Below are 7350 nucleotides of genomic sequence, written 5' to 3'. Positions count from 1 at the left end.
CGGTATTATAGGAGAATTTACGATAACTCGCGGTAGACTGCGTGAAGCGCACCGCAAAATAATGTGGTATCGCCTGCGCATTTTGAATGGCTGCATCTGTATGTGTTGTAGAGCATAAATTGGTGAGATTAGAAATTTGGCCCCTCCGAATTTTCTTTTTAAAACCCAATATAGTGTCAGAAGAAAATGTCAAAAGTAATTCATTATCTTATCCAGTTGTCTGGTTCTGCAGTTTGATAAGACTGAATCTGCAGTTAGATGTTTGAAGTATGATGCTTATTCACCAATTTGATAAGAATCTAAATCCTCTTCAGTTTGCTTATAAGGCAGATTTTAGACACTAAAAATGCAACTCTTACCCTATGCAACACTTTAGCAACAGAAAGCCTTAGCCAGTTTTATTAATAGATTTTAGTTCTGTTTTTTAGACCACAAAGACCAATATTTTATTCAAATATTGATTTAGGGGTGAATGGGAAACTCAAACATTAGGTGAAATATTTTCTTAGTAACCATTTGCAAAGAGTACTTATGAATGGTATACTCTCTGAGGAAATGGTTTTAAGGTTGCGTTTTATTATCTATTATCTACAGAAATTAAGTGCATATAAATAATAATAACATTACTTTAATAACCCTTCACAATTTCTTGCATTAGGAATTATCTTTTCACATACCCCAGCTTGCTCTCCATGAGACACACAGACAGGGAGAGAGCCTGGGGTCAGAGCACAGGGTCTGCCATTGTACAGCACCCCTGGAGCAGTTGGGGTTAAGGGCCTTGCTTAGGAGCCCAACAGAGTAAGACTCCTCTGCCGGCTGTGGGATTTGAACCGGCAACCTTCCAGCACACAGGTACAACTCCTTAGCCACAGAGCCACCGCTCTGCCCGAAATGGTGTTTTTAGCTTGTTAAATTTGCTGATGAGATGTCTGTGGTTGACCTTCTGCAGGGAAGTGAAAGTCCATACCAAGCAGTCTACTTTGACAAAGTATCAACTAATATTAATTGGTGTCAGTCAAGCACTTTGAAAATAAATATCAATGAAACAAAACAAGTGCATTTTTGAGCCATCCACACTTGAACATATAAATGTAAATGGTCAAATTCTAAAGATTACTTTTAGATATCTGGCTAGATTGATTAATTAAACTTCTCAAACAAAATGTTTTTAAAAAAGCCATGCAGAGATGTTCTATTAAGAATGTTGAGGAGTTGTTATTGTAAGCAAATGCATCTTAGAGATGGCTTACACAAGTCTGGTGGAGAGTGTTATCATTCAATTCAATTCAATTTATTTTTATATAGCACCTTTCACGACAAGGTTGCCCCAAGGCACTTAACAATACAATTGACGATACATTTTGCCAATACAGAACAGAAGACCAAAAGACAACAGAGGAGAGAAACCAAAAACTCCTTAGTAAAGAGAGAAAAAACCTCCAGGGGTCCAAGGTCAACTGGTTGCCCAACCCCTTTGGGCATGCTAACATTATAAAATTTAAAAAAGGAAATGATGAGGGTATTAATCCATCCATCATGTCTTCTGTGTGTTTGAAGATCAATGCAGATCTCTGTAGACCAGTAAATTCCTCCTAAACGATAGCCATATCCACAATGTCCCTCTTGGGTCCATGGAAGTGATGCAGCATTCAACTCAGATGGTGCCCAGCCCGGGACATGTGTGGAAGAGGATAGGATAGTTTGGTCAGAACAGATGTATCTACCTGGTGGGCCAACACAGAGACACACAATGGCATGTACAGCAGCACCAGCAGCCATGGTTGCAGCAGGCTATAATGTAAGGTGTGAGTAGGCTAGGCTGAAGTGATAGGTCTTTAGTCTGGATTTGAATACTGAGATTGATTCAGCATCCCAGATATGGGGTGGGAGAGTGTTCAATAAGCTAGGGGCCCTGTAACTAAAGGCTTTACGGCCAACTGTTATTTTATGAATTTGTGAAATATGAAGAAGACCTGCATCCTGTGATCTAAGCAGGCGACTTGGATGTTAAACATCAATAAGTTCCATTAGATAGACAGGTGCCTGACCTCTGAGAGCCTTGTTAGTAAGCAGAAGGATTTTGAAGCTCTGTACCTGACAGGAAGCCAATGAAGAGAGATATGTATGGGACTTACTATCATGTTCACTTGGTATGGGAATCTTGATGCCAGAGGTAGAACAAAGCTCCCAGAGATAATAAACACAAGCAGTAAAATAATTGGTCAGAAAAAGAACCAGCTGAACCACATATATACTAGGAATGTTTGCAGGAATGCAATGTTGGCAGCAAATGATGGACCAAGTACAATACAATGTTTATGCCAATAAAACAAATTAAAATATAATTTTTACTCTATATGGCTTATCAGTAGTCATTACAAACACTGATTGTTAAGATCATTGAAAACTTTAATGTTAATTATTTCATTAGTAGTTAAGTAAAACTCTGTGAAGGAATTATGCTAATAAGTTATTAAAATGTGGCATAATTTGCCTGGCTGACAAAATGATGACAGCGTGTCTGTAAGTACAAGACTGACAAGACCACCCACCTGCTTTGTGAGGAGTAAGGAGGGGAGCTGTTGTAAGGTGAAAGATGGAATTGGCTGTGGAAAGAACTTCATACAGAGCACAACCTGATCATCAATCAGGTGAAATGAGCCAGGGATGGAATTTTATATTTCATTTTGAGAATCTGTACCTACAGTGGTTGTCAAAAGTATTCACCCTCCTTGAACTTTTTAATATACAATATAGAATATTACAATATAGAATCACAATGTATTTATATGGGATGTGTTTGCCATTGATCAACACAAAACACTGTATAATGTCAAAGCGAAAACAAAACAAAAGTCTACAGATACTTGTAAATTAATTATGAATATAAAACAGAAAGAAAGTGATTGCATAAGAATTCCCCCATTTACTATAAAACTCGTACAGTAAATAGGCTCTGGTGCAATCCAACATAATTAGTCACATAATTTGTTGAATGGAGTCCACCTGTGTGCAATTAGGTTGTTTCACATGAGTTTAGAATAACTATACCTACAGTATCTCTGGGTGGTATCACAGATGATTAGTACAGCACTCAACAAAAACTACATTCAATTTCCAAAGTAAATCTGGAATAGTTATTGAAAAGCACCAGTCAGGGGAAGGATATTAAAAAAACCAAAGGAATTACATATTCTCCAAAGCACTGTAAAGTCTATTATAAAGAAAACAAGATAATATGGCACAATTGTGAACTGTGAATAACAGGATGTCCTCAACAACTGAGTTTCCAGGTGAGACGTTGATAGTCAGGGAGGCCCCAAAAAAACCTGTGACAAATCTAAAGGAATTACAGTCTTTCATGCCTGAGATGGGAGAAACTGTGTGTATGACAATTGTCTGGGTGCCTCACAAATCTGGGCTTCATGGGAGAATAACAAAAAACTCGAAAATGCTGTGGTGTTACTTTTTGTCACTGAAAAAATAAAGTTTTTTCATTTAAAATGACGGTTACAAATAATGTGGACCAGCATAATACTTTGAGTTTACAGCTTGTCCAAGGTCATTCATTATTAATAATATGAGTAATATCTTCGGTAAAGGCTTTGATGCATAAAATATTTCTGCATAATTCAAATATTTATAATAAAGGTAGGTTGTGTACTTTTGCCCAACTGAGCAATCTTGCTTTCATAAAATATACTGTAACGCCCTCGCCTGGTGGTGAGGAGGAGGCGCCCCTAGGTGCTCGTAGTACCGCTGGGCATGCTGGGAGTTTTAGCCGGGGAGAGTCTGAGTCTGTGTAAATAATGTCCTAGTAGTTCTAGTGCCCTGTGTAGTTAGAGTATAGCATGTTGTTAAGTAATTACCACCCTAAAGATGTGTACGTGTTCCGTCAGTCTCCTCATGTGCATGTATATCCTGTGTTTGGTTTTGTGGTTGTTAATGAATAAAGCTAGCGCTTGGTTTGTCAATTGCGTCTCCACTGGTCCTTTGTTCTGAAAAGAACCTGTAAAAGCTACATTAGTGTCAGAAGCGGGCAGGATGGACAAATCGTGGCAGACACTAGCCGATTCTGTTAAGCGCCGGCTGACTCTAAAAGAGATAGAACCCATCGGCAGCGCACATAGGGAGCCTGAGCAACTCCTGGGTGCGACAGGTGGCCACAGCCCTTACCAGGGCTACTCAGTAGTGGTCCCGCCGGTAGAATTGGGGCGATTGGCCGCTACTCCTGGTCAGCGGATACCCTCCCTGCAGAAACCGACCAGTGATTCTCACACCCATCAGCGCAGGTGCAACCCGGTCGCTACGACCGGAAAGCGCCTTGGGAAACCTATGAGGCGCAGTTTCAGCTCGCGGCCCGGACGAATGGCTGGAGCCGGGCGGAGATGGCCGGCCACCTGGTGGCGATGGCCGGCCACCTGGTGGCGGCGCTGGAAGGAGCGGCCTGCCAGGTGCTCCTGGATATCCTGGAGGAGGACTCCAGCTGCGCTTCGGTGTTTAGGAGGCGCCGGACCTGATGCGGGAGAAGCTGGCCCTGCTGCGGCGCCGACCAGGAGAGCGACTGGGCCCAGTTGCCGCTGATGTCATGTTCCTCGCCCGCCGAGGATACCCAACTTTTCCCCAGGAGGCGCAGCAGGAGATGGCTCTCCAGGCCTTTCTCAAGGCCCTCTCACCCGAGGAGCTGCGGCGCCACGTGCAGCTGGCTGCGCCGGCATCGGTGGAGCAGGCCTTGGCCCTTGCTACAGGGGGTGAGGCCGTGTTCGGGGTGGCTGGTAGCGCCAGCAGATGCAGTGCGCCCTGCCGGCTGACTGAGGCGGCGACAGAGGAATCCAGCGAGGGGGAAGAGGAGCCAGCCCGTGCAGCGACCCCCGCGGAACAGCCCCGCATGCTGATTTACGACCGCTGCGGGTAGAGGGGACACAGGGCCCGGTTCTGCCGGGCACCCCCACCTCACACTCCTCGATTGGCGTCGGGAAACGGGAACAGGACGGCTCAGCGTGGGGAAGGCCGCCCTTGAACACCTCAAACCCTGTAGCCGGGGCCTGTACCTCCACTGCCTACTCTGGCCGGGCGTCCTCCCCGACACCGAGGGCACCAACCCCCCAGGATTGGAGGCCTCCAGCCTGCGGCTAAGGACTGTGACGGGACAGCTCGCTGCAGTCTGGTGGAAACAGGTGCTTGCCTTCCGTCTAGCTGCAGCGACGGAGCGCCACCCCTGCTACCTCGCACCCATCCAGGAGGACTGCATTCTGGGGCTGGACCTACTGCAGCGAGTGGGGCCCAGTTTGGACTTGGGCCAGCAGGAGTTGGTGTGGCAGGGGGAGCGACTTCACCTGGTGGAGGGTCCGGTGAAGGCCGAGGGACGCGGGGTTGCAGGAGCTGGGGGAAAAAGAGGCAGTGGCAGCGATGGTGGTGGCAGTCACCGGGGCAGACCAGGCCTGGGAGCCGGGGAGGGAGCGTGCCGGATCCTGTCCCCGGGTCGGCCGGGGGGCCAGGAAGGCGGCGGCGGTGGGGGCCGAGCGTTGCGTGGAAGCGAGGCATGCCGTTGAGGACCTCTACCAGCGGAGCTCCGAGGGCCTCGATCAGGACCGGCGGCAGCAGCTCCAGGAGCTACTTGCCCAGAACGATGACCTCTTTGCGTTGAGAGATGAGGACTGCACCCGCACTGCCCTGGTCCAACACGAAATCAACACCAGCGAGTCTCGGCCCATCTGCATCCCACTGGGACGCATGGTTCATGCCAAGCGGACCGCCGCCGAGGAAAAGATCCGGGAGATGGCCGCAGCGGGGGTGATTGAGCCCTCCGTGAGCCCGTGCTCAGCGCCAGCTGTACTGGTAAAAAAAAAAGATGGCTCGTGGAGGTTCTGCGTCAACTACCGCCAGCTGAACGAGGTCACCCGGATAGATTCCTACCCCCTGCCGAGGATAGATGACTCCCTGGACTACATCACCGGGTCAACCTGGTTCAGCTCCCTGGACCTCCGCTGCGGCTACTGGCAGGTACCGCTTGCTCCCGATGCTCGCCCGAAGACGGCCTTTTCCATCGGCCAGGGCCTCTAGCAGTTTACTATCATGCCTTTTGGCCTGTGCAATGCCCCGGCGACATTCGAGAGGCTGATGGAGAGGGTGCTGGCATCGGTCCCGGGGAACCAGTGTGTGCTGTATCTGGACGATCTGCTGGTTCATGACCGGGGTTTCGACCAGGCCTTGACGAACCTCCAGGCGGTGCTGGCCTGCATCCGCTGTGCTGGCCTGAGGCTCAATACCCGCAAGTGCGAGCTCCTGAGGCAGGAGGTGACCTTCCTGGGACATGTTGTTGGACCGCGAGGGGTGACTACGGACCCAGGTAAGGTCGCCGCAGTGAGGGGCTGGCTGACTCCCCGCACCATTGCAGAGCTGCGCAGCTTTCTGAGGTTGGCCTTGTACTACCGGAGGTTCGTCCGGGACTTTGCCAGTATCGCTGCCCCGCTGGACCGCCTCACCGACAAGGGCCGCCGTTTTGACTAGAACTCGGGCTGTGAGACGGCTTTCGGCCGGTTGCATGAAGCTCTGGTGGGGTCCCCCGTGCTGGCCTACCCCGACCCGCGGTTACCGTATGTTCTCTATACCGACGCGAGTAACTCGGGGGTGGGTGTAGTGTTGGCGCAGGAGGGGCCAGATGGGGAGCGCGTAGTGGCCTACTATAGTTGGGCTCTGACTAGGGCTGAATGGAACTACTGCGTAACCCATCGCGAGCTGCTGGCGGTGATAGCGGCAGTTTACCACTTCAGGCCGTACCTGTTCGGGACCCGGTTCTGGTTGAGGACCGACCACGCATCCCTCACCTGGCTGCTCCACTTTAAGGAGCCGGAGGGGCAGATGGCGCGATGGATATAGATCCTGCAGCAGTACGACTTCACTGTCGTGCACCGTGCGCGGTCTTGCCATCTCAAAGCCGACGCTCTCTCGCGGCGCCCCTGTGAGGCCATGGACTGCCACCACTGTGCCCAGCTGGAGCAGCGTGAGGGGGCTGTCCGCACCGTGGCGAAGGCGAGCACCATGGCCACGGCCCTGGAGGGGCCACTGGGGGTGGGCCTGTCAGACCTGGCGCAGCGTCAGGCAGCTGATCCTGACATGGGGCCAGTGCTCCGCTGGAGGGCAGCAGGAGCGCGGCCTACGCTGCCCGGAGATGGGTCGGAACCGCCGGCTGGATTGGACTACGAGTGGAACCTGCGGCAGCGGATGCGGCGGGTGCACAGCTTTGCACGGACCCACCCGACTCAGGCGGGGGTCCGGCAGAAGCGGCACTATGACCTGCGCTGCAGGGGGCCTGCCTTCCAGCCCGGGGACTCGGTTTGGGTGTAC

Source organism: Lepisosteus platostomus, chromosome 1, assembly GCF_059453375.1.
Source record: "Lepisosteus platostomus isolate fLepPlt1 chromosome 1, fLepPlt1.hap1, whole genome shotgun sequence".
In the NCBI taxonomy this organism is placed as follows: Eukaryota; Metazoa; Chordata; class Actinopteri; order Semionotiformes; family Lepisosteidae; genus Lepisosteus; species Lepisosteus platostomus.
This window is presented reverse-complemented; position numbering follows the sequence as displayed.